Source organism: Pristis pectinata, chromosome 4, assembly GCF_009764475.1.
Source record: "Pristis pectinata isolate sPriPec2 chromosome 4, sPriPec2.1.pri, whole genome shotgun sequence".
Lineage (NCBI taxonomy): Eukaryota > Metazoa > Chordata > Chondrichthyes > Rhinopristiformes > Pristidae > Pristis > Pristis pectinata.
This window is the reverse complement of record NC_067408.1, coordinates 75838578-75855453: the sequence shown is the minus strand read 5'-3', so window position 1 is coordinate 75855453 and position 16876 is coordinate 75838578. Positions and strand designations below refer to the sequence as shown.

General features: G+C 41.4%; 1 long non-coding RNA gene across 1 annotated transcript in view; it reads left to right on the top strand.

The window, feature by feature from the left end:
• The window catches only part of LOC127569799 (uncharacterized), a 34366-nt gene extending 19477 nt beyond the window's left edge, over positions 1-14889 (top strand). The window contains exons 5-7 of the long non-coding RNA XR_007956246.1: positions 3839-4028; positions 5256-5319; positions 14553-14889. This is a non-coding gene — a long non-coding RNA (uncharacterized LOC127569799). The remainder of the gene's footprint in view (positions 1-3838; positions 4029-5255; positions 5320-14552) is intronic.
• Positions 14890-16876: the final 1987 nt, after the last annotated feature.

Genomic DNA, 16876 nt, shown 5'->3' with positions numbered 1-16876 from the left:
ATTCTTCCACTAGTTGTGGACTTCAGAGTGGAGTCAGGAGCTGGATCATCTCCCCTTCCCCTTTGCTGTGCCCCAAAGTGAAAGGACATAGCTGACTGCTGCAGGATGAACGTGTCATGACTGGTTCCTGACTATTGAGAAGCGACCATCATGATCGCTGGTGGCGTCAGGTGATTGGACATTCAGGAAATGAGAAGCCTTGCAGGTGTGGGACATCTCAGGATTTTCATGTGCTGCTCTCAACACAACGTGGGAGCATTTGGCGGCTTCCTGCACATTCAGGAAGATTGCAGTCCTGGGGAATGTGTGTGCTTTGGCTGCCTGGTGCTCTCTAGAGCAGGGGGGGTCTCCCCTGAATCGCAGAACCCTGTGATGTCCCTGCGGTGTAATACGTGAACTGTTGTAGATATCTCTTGCACCAGCCAGGAAAACCTTAGAACCATACACTTATGGTCCTTCACTGCAGCTACAGATGTAGCTTCAATTCATAGCATATTTCTGTCAGCAACTCTACTGTCACTCCTGCCACAACCCTCTCTGCAGCCTTCAGACAAGTTTTTCACCAAGGTCCAAACCAACCTTAACAGCCAGTTCTTTAAAATCCTAACAAATTGGCAATAGATTGATAATTCATTCAGACAGCACCTCCCTTCTGCCTGATGATCTTTGCTAGTTAAACACAAGGTGGTAGTGTTGAGGTCCAATTTGGCAATGGTGGTGTAAAATTTGCATTCAAAATTGACATTCAACCATGTCAAAAGAATGCACACCATGATGTCAATGTTGAATGCAAATTTTACACCAATATTGCCAAATTGGAACTCATGATAGAGCTATTATATGGCGGGAGCATTACATTCATTATTATCCTTAATGATATGGCAGACCTCACAGGTTTTCTCAAAACACATATAAGCACATGGATCACATTTAACATTCAGGCCACAGAGCCACTCACAGTAACCAAACCATACAGATCCCAGTTACATGACCAATGATCTTTACCTTGATGGACTGATTTTTAGGGCATTATTAGATCAGAAATGACTGATCGTTCCTCCAGCTGTTTGAAGTCTACAAAACCTTGATATTTTGTTCTCAAGCTGCCATCATATTATACCATCAATTTCATATGTCATTGAGGTGCATGACCAGAATTGTAGAAACTTCAGGGCACTTTATTCTAGGAAAATACCTGCTTATTTATCTAACATTAGAAAAAACTACTGCTGATGAACTTGTTAAATGGTAGGATTAGAAACAGACCTGAATAGTTCGGTACTTCCCGTAGCTAAAAGGAGAATTGCCTGTTTTATATGACACTGATACAGTGCCCATTCTCTTGTGAAACCAGCCGAAGCCATGGAGCAGGACAGGGAATCTCGGGGACATTCTCAGCTCCTTAAAGTGAGCAGCTGGTGATGTCACCACCCTCTTTACCCTGGAGCCCCGCATTGTGTGCCTTGGAGGCTATAGCTGAAGGTTTGGGGTAAGAGCTCAATTCCCTTTGTTGCCTGCCTGTTCTTGGGAACCACCCTGAGTGAGTCCTGGGTGGGGGGGAGGTTGGTGAGCACCCAATGTTGGGAGCCCTGCCCTCAATACCCAGCTGCTGCCAGCCTTGCTGTTAGAGTCCAGCCGTGTCCTCAAGGCTGGGTCCTCATATCCTAGCCACTGTTGACTCCACTTCCCTGGGGCTTATCTGGGTCCTTGGGCCCAGCTAATGTGAGGCCCAGGTCTTTGGTCCCAGTAATATAAGGCTCAGGGCACAGCTGATATTGGGTTTATCATCAGGGACCATACAGGACCTGGCTCCATAAGAACATGTGAACATGAGGAACAGGAGAAGAGTTAGGCCAGTTGTCTGCTTGAGCCTGTGCCACCATTTAGGAAGACCAAAACAATCTGACCTCTCTTCCCCCCCCACCCATAACCTTTTGACTCTCTTGCAGTCTAAATGTCTATCAGTCTCCACCTTAAATAAGAGGACGCAAAGTGATAGGAAATATAATGCAATGTAAATATGTGTGAAATGCCATATACAGGGACACAAAATGGAAGGTAAGTGATAAAATAGGGTTTAAACAACTTATAATGAAGGTTAAAACAGACTTGGGAGTGTTTGTAGACTCAGGGTGAAGTACGTCCAACCAATGCAGAGCAGCAATCAGCACAGTCACGTACAGGGAGGAATCATGATTAATCTCGATCATGCTCTGGTCAGACTGCCCCAAAGAAAGCATTGATATCACACCATATATTCCTCTTTTAAGTATGAAAGCTAACATTTCAAACCATCTAATTATCATTCATGCAGTTTAGGAACAGCGGTTGTGAAAACCTTTTGATTTTTTGACTTTGACTGATACTATAACTGTCAATTCAAAGAAATCTATGTAACAGAACTGGCCTCTGTGTGGAAAATTTAAAAAAAGAAAACAACAGAAAAATTACTTTAGTTTCTGCTACATGTGAATTTCAGGGGTTAATTTTACACCTGATTTGAATCAATTTAATTAGAAGTACTTTATTTGCAAGTCTCTGTACCTAATGGTTGAAGCCATAAGGAGCTGAAGTGAATTTTAGGGGAGGATTTGATAACTGAATGTAAGGGAATGAAAAAAATTGTCTAAATATGTGCATATAATATTGAGATTTGCCTGATCTTTTATGTTGGGTGTTTACTTTATACCCACATTACCCCCAACTCTGGGAGCAAGTACAGAGAAAATTCCAGTCCTAAGTTTCTGGTGTGCATGGCAAGTCCAACATAAGAAATAGGAGCATGAACTGGCCATCCAGTCTTTAAATCCTATTGTATCCTTCAAAATGATCATTGGCCCCAACTCCACCTTCCTGCCCAAAACCCATACCCTTGATCCTCCAGTTGTCCAAAAAAAAACACTCTTTACCTTGAACATACTCAATAACTCAGCATCTAAACCTATCTTGGGTAGACAATACTAAAGATTTATAAATATCTGAGAGAAGAAATTCATTTTCATTTGTTCTTCAAACAGATAATCCCTTATGTTGAGAGTATGGATCTTACCTAGAGCTTCCCCCACCAGTGAAAACATCCTCATACCACCCACCTCATCAAAGCCTCAGAACCTGGTATATTTTAATGAGATCACCTCTCATTCTATGAAGCTCCAGAGAGAATCGACCCAATCTGCTCAATCTTTCTTTGTAAAATAACCCACTCATCCCAGGAATCAATCTAATGAACTTTTGCCGCATTGCCTCTAAGGCAAGTATATCTTCCCTTAAGTAAGCAGACCTTGCAAGCAATTTCTAAATCCGATTTACTTTGAACTGGATTTTTTTTTTCACTCTCTAATGCTGAGCTTCATCCTTTCAGTAAGATGTTTTCCTTGTAGGAGTTGAGTGGGGGAAGGGGAGAGTGAATATAATGGACTGCTTGCCTTCTATGGGTTCTGAATAAGGTCTTAACTTGCAGCCACACTGCCATGATCATGTCAATGCATGGCTTAATCTATTCTGCATTGATGTGTAAGTGGGAAGATAATTGTGGCCTCCATTTCTGACACAAACCTTAAACCACATTCCGTTTCCAAGGATGAAGACGTACATTTTCTTTTTCTCTGTCTTTTAGTACTCTAATTATCTTGACAAGTCCCAACATGTGAAAAATTCTAATTATGGGATATCTGGAAGAGAATCAGCATTAAAATTAAATACCACTTTTTTTGTTACTTCTGTTAATATTTATAAGGGTAGTGTAACATAGAGCAGCACATCAACAAATTGCTGCTGCTCACTTAACTGCAATATACACTCATCTTGTGAAGTTTTCTGTTGTTTCTGCTGAATGTAGAGGAGGTGACTTACTCGAGAAACATCACCCGCTAAAGAAATGCCCAGGACGGGGATTTAAAGCGAGATAAGAAAAAATCAACAACTTAGAAGAAAGTTGAAGCCAATGCTGGAAACATGTGTCTGCAGGATGGTTAAGCACCTGATTACAACATAAATTGCCTCCCAGCTCTCACTAATGAGCCCTTATGGTAAGCTACTAGAAATGTACATCATAGTACTTCAAGCTGGCAGCATGTTAGAATTCATGAGGAAGGGCATCTTTGGCTTCATCTGCAAGCATATGGGGGAGAGGGAAGAGATCACAAACTGGCGACCTATCTCACTATTAAATGCAGATTACATGGTGCTGCCCAAGATCACCACTAATCGATACAATCAGACCCAACCCTTTGTTACCTCCATTTACACTTTGAACAAAATTCAGCCAAATTCCATTTCTTTCCTTGAGTGATTTAAAAATAATCTTGCTCCCCTCGCTGTACTTGTTATTGAGGTTGTCATATTCAAATAATATCACACAGTATGTTTTGGCTTTGTCAACCTATTGGAAATGCAATACACAGCAGTTAAAGTGCAGCTGTTAATGAGAACATCAATTTAAAAGGCACAGATTCATTCTCTGTACATTCCAATGGAAAATGTATTGGATTAATGGACAATTTATGTTGGTATTTTTGCTTTATACTCAACTTCAGTGCTTTAACTGATTTATTCCTGGTTTAGCACAGGTTGCAAAATTTAATCAACCTCAGGGGCAGAATACACGATTAATCACTCAGGGTGATTAACTGATTCCCATTTTTGTGAGCCATTTATTGCTAAACATAACGGTTTCTGAGAAAAAAATCTCTGCCTCTGCACTGCACTTGCTTTCTCCTTGCCTTCTATCACATTTTGTTCTTTTGACTTCTCTTATTTTAATTCTGTCTCTGTCTATTTTGAACATCAGCTCTTCCATCCATAGACTGCTGGAGTTTTCAGAATAGAGAGGGATAATTTGTGTTGGTGCCAGTTCTTTCCCAGAGAGGTTCAAGATGAATATCATTTCTCTGACCTTTCTCCATGTCTGGTGACAGGATTGCACATCTTATCTCAGCTCAGTTTTTAACTTGTATATTGTGCATCTTTATAAACAGTAAGCAACAGGTTAACATCCAAGATATCAAAAAGTGTCTGAGCAGAAGTCAATTAGCTGAGCTCAGTCACTCCAGCAAGGATTTCTACAGAAGATAATATTCTACAACCCACATAATAATTGCCTGAGGTGTTGAATATTTAATTGACTGGCATCATTACATTGAATCACAAACATTTCCTCGTTTACCTAAGGTTGAATATCCATTTGTAACTTGATGAATGACTATTTTATCTAATTTAATTTTGAGAACTATAGTAATTGACTGTTTCTCTTCCAGCACAGATACAGAAATGATACCATGCTGGCCTGGCACAGAGCAAACAACTGGGCACCAAACTAAGGTAAATGGGTTTGATTGACAGCTATGACAGAGATGTTTGTGAATGGATTAATGGATTGGAAACATTAGTGATGTCAGAATTTGGTTTTAAAAGGAGAATACTAAACAAGAAAATGAAAAGCTTGGGGAGGAGAGTGGTGAAAACATTGTTGAGGTAACAATACTCACTGGTTTCTGTACAGTGAGGCCATCACATTTTAACAGCCCAATTGCATCCAGGAGGTATCATGCAGAAGGGCCAAAACTAGCCTCACCACAAAATGGGAAAATGTTTGACACTCCACAAAGTCACATGCCAGAATTAACTGGAACTGTCAGGCTTAACTCTTTTAAAAATACTCTGAGAACTTCTGAGTGTTTCTGAGAAAACCAAACTGCCAAGAAGTTAAAGAACAAAAATTGAAAAAACTCCTGAATGTTTTTAAAAATCTAAATTAACAATCCATGAGAGATTTTCTTAAAAAGTCTTCAGAAGATTAGAAGAGTGTTTTTAATTTATAATCCATATGAAAGATTTTGAAATTACCAAACTCTTCCCTTCCGTTCATACCAAAGGTGTAGGTCATGTCAACGGCCCATTGTATTTCACTGGACCTGGTGCAGCATTTTTAAAGCGAGTTTGTACCATAAGTATTGGGCAGTTAACACAAGCTCCAACTCTCCCAGTAAACTTCCTCAATGAGTCTGCTGGCTTGTGGTGGCTTTTAGCAGCAACTTTTGGATTTCTGTAAATGAAAATCTAAAAAACACTGCAGATGTTGGAAATTTGAAATAAAAATTCACAATGCTGGAAATATTCAGCAGATCATGCATTATCAGTGGAAAGAGAAACAGTTAACTTTTCAGGTCTGAAGCCCCTTGTCAGAATGAGGTAAGTAAGAAATCAGGTTTTCAGTAGAAAATTGGTGGAAGAACGGCAAGAATAAAGGGAATACCTCTGAGACCAAATTACCTAATGTGGCAGTTAGAAGTACATTATATTTTGTATGTGTTATGTGTTGCTAATAGCAAGGCTGAGAGACATGTCAAGCAGGCCAGACCATGCTAACAGAAAGAAAAACTGAACTAAAATAATTACGGGCTGAAGTGGCTGATTCTGATACAGACAGACAGAAAGAGTGATTTATCTAAAGTTGGAGAATTCATTATTCAGTCCATGCAGAAGGTGGGGGCCATGTGTGGTGAATGTGGACAGTGGGCTGAATCCTGCTCAGTTCCACTTACAAATCTCATCATGAATGTTTTGATATGCAGCAAGGATTCTGCTGCCAACAGTCTGGTTTTGCATGTTTTCTGTATGGAAACTGACATGCCATTTTTGCAAGAATGTAAGAGTGGTGAGGAATGAAAATGTGTGGCAGTGTTGCGTTTCTTTGGATGATGATGTGCACCTTGGTGGTCACCTCAGTGTTGAACATTATCCAGTGTGGCTCAGGAGCTCCACTCTGGCACTGCAATCTCTACCACACTTGCTGCAGTGTGTTGAGAAGGTGCAAAGGTTGCTGGCCTCAGTTCTCTCTGTCTTCATCTCAGCCAGCTGACCTTTCCATTTCTCATTGCCTCTTCTGATGTCCTCCTGAGCAGCCCCTGTCCAGAGGTCCTGACTGTCAGTGGTGATCTCCCAGTTGTTTGTGTCAGTACCTGTCATCTTCGAACCTCTCTTATAGTTGTCCTTGGAGTGGAGGTATGGGCACCCAGCAGGCTGTGACCCACTGGCCAGTTCACTGTCCTGATGAAGGGTCTTGGCCCGAAATGTCGACTGTTTGTTTCCCTCTATGGATGTTGTCTGACCTGTTGAGTTCCTCCAGCACTTTTTGTGAATTGCTCCAGATATATCCAGCATCTGCAGAATTTCTTGTGTCACTGTACAGGATGTCCTTGGGAATAGGGCCAATGAAAGCGGCCAATCTGTTGCAAACATTGTTGCTTTAAGAATGAATGTTGATGAAATGAAAAATTTCCAGGACCTCTAAACTGGTGACTTTTCTCCACCAGGACATATGTAGGGATTTGTCAAGATGGAATCTGTTAAGCCTTTTCTCAATCATTGCAAATATTTTCCTGGCCTCACCAAAGTAAAGGAGTGGACGATGGGCACATTTTACTAGATTCTCTATTTGGTGATTTCTGTCAGGTTCCTATTGGTCCGCACTGTCCTGCTCAGCCGGGATGTAAAAGCTGCAGCTTTTGCAGTGTGAGTTTTGATTTCACTGTTGAGTGACTGATTGCTGGTGATTGTGGAGTCCAGAGAAGTAAAGCTGTCAACAGCCTCCGGTAACACATTATCGGTGCTAAATGATGGTGATATGGCACCTTCCTGTGTCCTGTGCCAGAATATTCATCTTCCTGATGCTGAAGGCAAATCCAAATTCTTTTCAGTCATGAGAAAATCCCATTAACCACTGAAAGTGTTTGTATGGGATGTCAGAATAATGCAGAGCAATTCCCTGATGAGGACCTGGCATAATTTAGTCTTGGCTCATGGATAGGTAAGGCTGAACAACTTTCCATTGGTTCTGGTGTGTGAATGGTCACCCTCTGTGAATGACCTGAAGGAATATGACAGCAGCTATCAGAAGAAGTTTCAAAGGATGTCAATGCCGGAATGCAACCCTGTTTGACACCACTGTGAATCTCAAAGAGGTCTGTTGTTGTTCTGACATTCTAACCTTAACCTTCATGTAGACATTTAAGTTGTGGACCTCTTGAGATTCAGTGGAAATGTGCTCCACCAAGATCTGTACTCTGGCCAGGGCAACCTTGGGCGAGTACTTTTCCCACAATGGTCACAGAGAAATGCCTCACCAATTGTTAGAATTGCTGCAATCACCAGTGGAGACAATGTACTGACAGAGAGAGACCTCCTCTTGGCTATTCCTTTCACATTGCTGCCAGTCAGCTGTGTTTGATGAAAGTGAGATGTGCACCAGCATGCTGGCACCCAAAAAGCTAGCAACAAGTGGCATGCTAACTCTTCATCCATGCACTGGCCTATTATACACTGATAGTTGAGAAAGGAAAAGGGATCTTATTAATTCTTCTTCCGGTCAGTCAAATACCATTAACTTGCATTTTACGGCAAGATTATCAAATGCTGCTACTATTGTCAATTGGGCAGTTGGGCTGTGTAAAATCAGTAGGAATTTCGTCATTAGTCCTTTGGATTGTATATTTTAAATTCTGAGGAACATTTTGAGAGAAGATTGTCAGGAGGCCTGCATAGTTTGGTTGGTGAATGGTAGACCCTTCTTACCCAATACCTACTGTAAAAATTGTTGCTGAATAACTTTTTTTAACTATCCTTTGAGAAAGAGTGCCAGAGGATACAAACACAATAGGAAATGGAATTCAAAGGAGATTAACCAGAAGTGGTAGCTTTAGGGAAAATGAGATATGCCCTTACCACTGAAACCCAGAAGGGAGTGGATAAACTAGGAGTTTAGGATTGCAGATATCCAGATCTTTAAAAGCAGAATTCAGGATTAAAAAATAAATGTGATTAACTTTCATTTGTATTCTTGAGTTAGCCGAGATCACGGGCTGAATAGTGATGTCTGTACCAGAGGTTCTCAAGCTCAGCCACTCCCACACAAGTTAGTCGTGGATTTACACAGGCCTACTCCAAGCATGAGATGTACTGAGAGACGGATGCTGCCTCAATGATACCTGAGAAGGATTGGTGAGCCTATTCATTTGAACAGGGGCTCCCTGCTTGACGGTTAGGAGGAAAAATATAAATTGTTACATAATTTTTATCCATTTGAATATTTGTAATTATTTCCTTAAAATTTAATGTGTTTTAATTAATTTTATTTTTTAAAGTATTTTGTAATTTTTTTAACAGCTATTTTAATAGCATTGAAAAACTGTAAAATATCCCCACAGAGTTTGACAGGCGAGGCCCAGATCTGCCTCCTGTTAAGGAAGGTGGGTGGAGACTCAGTAGGATCCTGCCAGTGCCCTGCTCATTGCTGAGGTCTCGCTGAGCCTTGCTGCCCAACTCATGGGTGTGGAGGATCAGTGAAACTGCATCTGACCCAAGGTATGGACTCCAGCCCAGATCCTGCACGATCCAGCCTCATTTGCAGTAACTATGCAACTCTGAGACATGGTTTTGAAAGTCGTGCATAAGATATAGCACTTAGATTTCTGAGATCAATTCTCATTATAAATATTAGTAAATAATTCTGTTCATATTAAATATAGAGAGGTGATGATGAATCAGTAATTGATACCTGTTAGCATGGTTACACTCCTTATTTTCAGATATGGTGTTTCAGAAAAGATCTGGAAAATGTTCAGTTTGTATTCACTGGATACCAGCGGTGAACATATATTAACCATAAGAACATAAGAGACTAGGAACAGGAGCAGGCCATTCAGCCCCTCAAGCCTAACCTATCATTCAATATGATCATGGCTGATCTTCTCAAGGCTTTATCTCCTCTTCTACACTAGTTTGGGTTATCACATTGCATAAGTCTCACCCTGGATTTGTTTGTCTTATAGTCCAGGTTGTGAGAAGGGACAGGGGGGCTTCGATCTCATGGACTACCACCTGCATGGTCAGGTACAGAACTGCTCTCTTGCATACCTGCCCTTATCTTGGGCAGTTTTCTTCATTTGCCCATTAGCCCCTATTCCTCTCCCATTTCAGCCTTGGTTAAGGATACCAGTTGGATTATCCTTTTTGAAGGCTTTATGAGTTTTCTGCTCCAATTGTCTCCAGCTTCTTAATTTTCCTTGACAAGCAATTGCTTGCCTTCAGCAATAGTGGTCTTCATGCCAACATTCAGATCTTTATTTGAAACTCTCAATAATTGTGACAATATGACCTTGAATAATTGTGTGCAAAATAGCACATATACAGTAGTTGTAGCAGTGAAAACATGTGCTTAACTACTTGAATGTGACCTACATTTACTTTGAAAGATCTAGACTCAAGATGCTGATATCAGCCCATAATGTCAAATAATTTATTGCTCCTTAACCTTTTCAATTGACCAGATTGAATTTAATTGATAGCAAATAAATCAGAATTAATGGTTCTCCCATGATATTGCTCACAAATTTAAAAAAAAACAATTACCTTGAATAAATAAACTGTTCTCCAATCACTTGAGGTTGATTAATAAAGCAATAAAACTGTGCAACTCACATTTTGAAGCTTGTGTATGATGTGCTGCAGTTACATAATTTAAGATTATGGTTGTCATCTATTGCAGTTCTGTATATAAATGGGAGTCTCACCTACTTCTGGTACTCATTATATGTAATTAGAAATGGAACAGATGGACTTGAGAAACATCTGTATGTAATAGAAGATCATCAGAAAAAATTGTAAATATAATTGTAATTACATGTTTCTGTAATTGCAATAGAAATGTGATGTTCATTATCCCACCAAGGAGTTTAAATACCACAAAAAAGGAATGCTTCTGACAGTTAAGGAGACAGCAGGGTTAATTTTAACCCAGAGATTGCAAGAAGCTCAATCACTCAAATGCCTCCTGGCAGCGGGTTACTAAGCATCACTGATAAAGGCCCAAGCATAGATCTCACTTTCAAAGCTCCCATGGAAAAGGCACCAGTGCTTTGTATCAACTTCCTGCAGAAAGATGGTAGAGGCAAAAAAAAACTATGTTTTATCTTTTTAAATGTAAAGTTGATTTCTGCTTTACAACAAAAAACAGCAACAACATTAGCTTATGAAGTGCTTTTGTTTCTATGATTCATTGAAGGAATTTTATAGACATCAGAAATGGCAAAAACTTGACAGAGCCACATATGGAAGTTACATGACAATCCAATGCATGGACAACAAGGTAGGTTTTAAGGAATGTCCTAAAGGGAGACAGAAAGGGTGGAGAAATTTAGTGAGTTCACCAAGCTGGAATGTTACTTCCGTTTCTCTCTCCACGTATGCTCCCCGACCTGCTGAATATTTCCAGCCTTCTTCAGGTTTCATTCCGTGTATGAGGGGCTTTAGTCATTTGAGGTTACTAACAAGTGGAGAAAAACATCCTCAAAGTGAATGTCTTCAACAGCGAACGTAACAATGTCTCCAATGTGGAGACAGAATTTAGCTCTGTAGCACCAGGGCTATGAGAATTCAAGACCCATCTCCTTGTGATTGTCAGTGAAGAGGCAGTGGCTCCAAAAAGGAAAGTAAAAATGATTTTTGTAGTACCAGGAGACTACTACAATGGAGTCCATCAGGCTCCTAGATCTATCTTCCTGCCAGAAGGATAATCTTCCAGGCCATACAGAGCTGGCATGCTGCCTGAAAGACTAACAGGTCAATGGAGAGGTCTGTGTGACTGAAATCACTACTTGCCTGTTGTGGGTTGAGAGCAAATTTCTCCCTTGCTATTTGCAGAATAAAGTTACATGTCATTTAACATTTATGGTGATTTTAAATCCTTAACACGAAAGCAGGTGAACACTCTGAATAAAGTTATGACTGGTGAAGTGTAGAGTAATAATATACAGAGTTTGGAACCTGTCCACTTTGAAAGGTGAAATGGGAAAGGAGGAACTTGGGCAACATTTCAACCACTTTGTTCACATAAACTGATGACTAACTACTTCTTCCAAAATATTGGGAGCCTATTACCCTGGGTTAATGAGGCTGTATGAGCAGCTCCTGGACATGCTGAAGGGAATACAAATAGCCTTCCTCTTCCTCAGAAATATTCAGTATTAGAAAGGTACTGAAAATAGCCTGCACTGAAAGCTCAGGGATATAATTTACAATATAGTCCTTGTCAACTACCAGTATTTTGATAGTTACACTTTAAATATAACAGATATTTTCCACAGTGCTCTGTGAATATCAAACTCAATGGACTCGAGATGAAAATCACTATGATGTGGGAGGAACTCAGCAGGCCAGGCAGCATCTCTGGAGAAAAGCAGGCGGTCAAGGTTTTGGGTCAGGACCCTTCTTCAGGACTGAAGATAGGAAAAGGGGAAGCCCAATGTATAGGAGGGAAAAGCAGAGCAGTGATAGGTGGACAAAAGGTGCAGGTAAATCTCTATCTCACCAGAAAGGACTGTTTGGGTCCCTGGATGGAGGTGGTGTAAGGGCAGGTGTTACACCTATGGCGGGGGCAGTGGAAAGTTTCTGGGGTGGGAGCAGGATGGGTGGGGAGGGAGGAGTGAACTCAGGAGTCATGGTGAAAGCGGTCCCTGCGAAAGGCAGAAAGGGGTGGGGAGGGGAAGATGCTTGGTGGTGGGGTCCCATTGGAGACGGCAGAAGTGCCGGAAAATGATGTGTTGGATACATAGGCAGGTAGGATAGAATGTGAGGACAAGGGGGACCCTAACTCTGTTGGGTCTGGGAGGGGTAGGGGTGAGAGCAGAGTTGCGGGAAATGGCAGAGATGCGGGTGCGAGCTCTCTCGACCACAGTAGGGGGGAAGCCATGGTTGGTAAAGAGGTTGGACATCTCGGCTGTCCTGGAGTGGAAAGCCTGATCATGGGAGCAGATGTGGCGGAGGCAGAGAAATTGAGAAAAAGGGATAGTGTTCTTGCAAAAGACAGGGTGGGAGGAGCTGTGGCTGTCATTGGGTTTGTAGAAGATGTCGGTGGATAAGGAATCTCCTGAGATGGAGATAGAAAAAATGAGGAAGGAGAGAGAGGTGTCAGAAATAGTCCAAGTGAGTTGGAGAGCAGGGTGAAAATTTGTGGCGAAATTTATGAAACTGTTGAGTTCTGCATGGGTGCAAGAGGAAGCACCAATGCAGTCATTGATATAGTGGAGAAAGAGGAATAGGGCCGGAGAAGGCTTGGAACAGAGACTGTTCAACGTAGCCAACGAAGAGGCAGGTATATCTGGGGCCCAAGTGAGTGTCCATGGCTACACCCTTGGTCTGTAGAAAGAGAAAGGAATTGAATGTGAAGCTGTTTTGAGTGAGTGTGTTAGTGGAGGGGGACTGGTTCTGTCTCTGGTCAAGAGATATGTCAGTCCTCGGCCTCCTCCACTGCCGAGAGAAGTCCAAGTGCAAACTGGAGGAACAGCACCTCATTTTCCACCTTGGAATCTTGCAGCCTGACGGCATGAACATTGATTTCTCCCACTTTAAGTAATTCCCACCCCCCCCCCCCACACTCCCTCCAACCATGCCTCCTCTTTTCTTCCCTTCCCATTCCTAGCCTCTCTTTTTTTCTACCCTTTTTCCCTCCTTATCTTTGACCCATCCCTCGGTGGATCTGCTCTCCCCTCTTCCCCTGCACCTGCCTATCACCATCTCTTACCTGCATCTACCTTCTCACCACCTTGTGCCCACCCCACCTCCCCTCTTTTGTCCACCTATCACTTCTCTGCTTTTCCCTCCTATATATTGGGCTTCCCCTTTTCCTATCTTCAGTCCTGAAGAAGGGTCCTGACCGAAAACGTTGACCGCCTTCTTTTCTCCACTGATGCTGCCTGGCCTGCTGAGTTCCTCCAGCATCATAGTGTTTTTCATCTAGATTCCAGCATCTGCAGTCCTTTGTTTCTCAATGGACTCAAGATTTGACTGTGCTTTAAAATGAATGCACTCATCTGCCTGTTATCATGACGTTGGAGCTGGTATTAATTGTGCTGCCCATGTGTTATTTCAAATCAGGTTTAAGGATAGTGCTACCTGTGTTATTCAGTGACTGCATCCTCATTGTGAGGGGTGGTGGAGGACATACTTCCTGGAAGTTCCTACCTAATGGCACTATGAGAATTAATTTGCCACAAGGACTTCAGTGGTTTGAGAAGACAGCACATAACTGTCTTTTTGCAAGAAATTATGAATGGACATTAAGTGCTGGGGCAGAGAGTGGTGCCCATATTCTAAAAATGAATGTTATGATTTTGTCTCTCTCTGCCTTCATGCATGAGTAGAAAAGTCCTGTGTTGGTCAAGCCAGTTGACAGGAAAGCCTTCCTGATTGCCTCTGAAGCAGGAAATCCTCCAGATATTATCTTTGCAGCCTATGTGAAGAGGTGGCAGAGGGAAGTGAATAGTGGGAATTTAGCACCTAGTATATTGCTGCAATGCCCCCAAAAGATCAGTGATTTCACTCAAAATGGCAAGGTCAGAAACTTCTTCATAGAAACCCTCTTCACATCGACATCCTCCAACAGTGGCAGCACCGCAATTGTCTATGTCTCATTCATTCCCACACCACTCATATCACGTATTTGACCATGACCAGCTTTTGAAAAAAACGCAAAGACCGTTGTCCCTTTGTTTGTGCAGGGCAAGCTGAAGTGGAGCAAGCGGCAGGAAGCAATCACCAGAAGAAGCTGAGCCCATCTTATAGGCTCTCCCCTACAGTGAAAACACGTTGAATTCCTGCTTCTAATTTTGAATTCTGAGTTTTTTGCTCCTTACACAGTGTGAAATAAGAGCGTCATCTTACTAGTATGTTTTCTTCCTTGGAAGAATTTGTCTTTTATAGATGTAAAACACACTGGATTGACTGCCAATGCTATTGAAATACCAGTTGGCAAACATCATGTTATACATAGGATTAGAATTTTTATTCAGCATCTGTGCTTCATTGGTTTATGATTCTTTGTACCCAATCTTTGCTTTCACAAGCAGACTTTATAGGTTTCAGAATCTTTTATGAAGTGTTGTCACATCTTTTGAGTTGGCCATCCTCAACAGAGCAGAAAATCTTTCTGAATCTCCTAAACCAATGATGTGATGCACAATCATTTATCACGATTCTAGTTTCTGACACAAGCTGTTTCCTTCTCTTTGCTTCTTTCCATTTTACACACGTATGTTTGTATTTATAAGTAACTGCTGCTGCTGAAACGTCTGTAAATTTACCTTGCTATGTGCATCGATCTGGTTTTCCTTCTAATTGTATTAATAGCTATATTCTACACTGTCCCTTAATAAACACAGCACCTTGCCACAATACGATTTCCTCTATTTGCAGTGCTATGTTTTAAGACATCAGCAATACCAAGTATAGTAGCTCAGACATTCATAATGTGGGGCATGTTTAAATGCACTTTAGGATTGAATTGAGGTGTAAACTTGGATGCAGAATGCACATTGAAACTGTGGTTAGATTGTGTGCAGGACATCCTATGCACAAAAGATGCCAGGCAATTAACAGTGACGTGAATCAACGTACAAGGCACTTTTGATATCACCACTGCCACATTGGGTGATGGTTACATGGTGAAGAAACACTGCAGGCTATGAATAGAAAAGTAAACCCTTTTTGATAAAGTAGGCCCATTTTTTAAAGGAATACAGCTCACCTGCCATTTTTGTTGAGGGGACAGAAAAAATGGATATGAGGGATGGTGGGGGGGGGGAGGGGAGAGGGGGGAGTGATGCCCTTATAGATCTGATTTCTGATCATTATATGAAGTCATTTTTTTTTGGAAGTGGTTGTGGCACTAGGTGCTCCAATCCTTTGCTCATCTCCCACGGACTCATCCACTGTGCACACCACTGTCACCACAATCCCAAATGCAACATCGGAGAAGTGGGGAGCCCGTTCCATCTTGACATTTTTCCTGGTAATTTACCCCAACATGCTCTGCTACTTATAGAAGAGATCCTTGTTGCAATTGATAGGAGAATTTCAGTCACAATAGGATACAGTGTTGGTGAGTTTACAGTCACAGTTAATCGCCATTCTGCAAAAGAAAAATCACAAAAGCACCACGTACATGCAGAACTCCTTGCACAGAGTGTGCACATGAAGAACATTCCCTAGAGACGAACAAACAAGCTGGCACAGGTCCTGAGTACTGCACCATTTTGCAGTACGTTTCTACAAATGTGAATTTGTAGAAAATTATGTGGAACACTGCAGGGATCACATTATATAATCACTGAAAAATATAAATATATTATATTTATAATTGTGTAAGGAGAGAATAATTCAGTCAGAGTTGTGAATTTAAAATTAGTGTGGTTGCTGCATGTCAGCAATAAATGAGATGTCAAGATTTGTAGTGTGTTTTACTTTGGAAGCAAGTTAAGAGTTCAAGTCCCACATGGGGAAACTGAAGTTGATACTGATTCCTCAGTGGAATAAGCCACGGTCAGAGCAGTGTCTTCAGTAACGAGGCTTTCAGGAGTATTGCAAAAAGTGCAGTGAAATAGAATTTGGTGCCAAAGGGCACCAATCTCAAAATGAAGCAAGAGAAAACTGCATACACGGAGGTCATGAAGCAGCTGCAAGTCCCTGAGGTCGGTTGTATTCAGGAATTAATGAAAGCAAATTCAATGGGATTGGAAATACCAAGGTGAGTGCAGGCACCTTTGTGTACCTGGTTAATCAGCAATGCTCTTTTGCTGCAGGTATAGCAAGATGATTGGCAATGCATTTATGCAGGATTGAAATAAAATAAAATTGCAAGAAATATCCAGTGGGGCAGCATTTGTGCAGGGGGGAAATGCGTTAACATATCCAATTATTGATTGTTCAACCAAAAGGTCAGGGACTTCAAACATTAATTGAAGCAAGTGACTTTAGATGCTGTCTGACCTATTGAGTTTTATCAGCCTTTTCTTGTTTTATTTCACACTTCCAGCAGTTTGCTTTT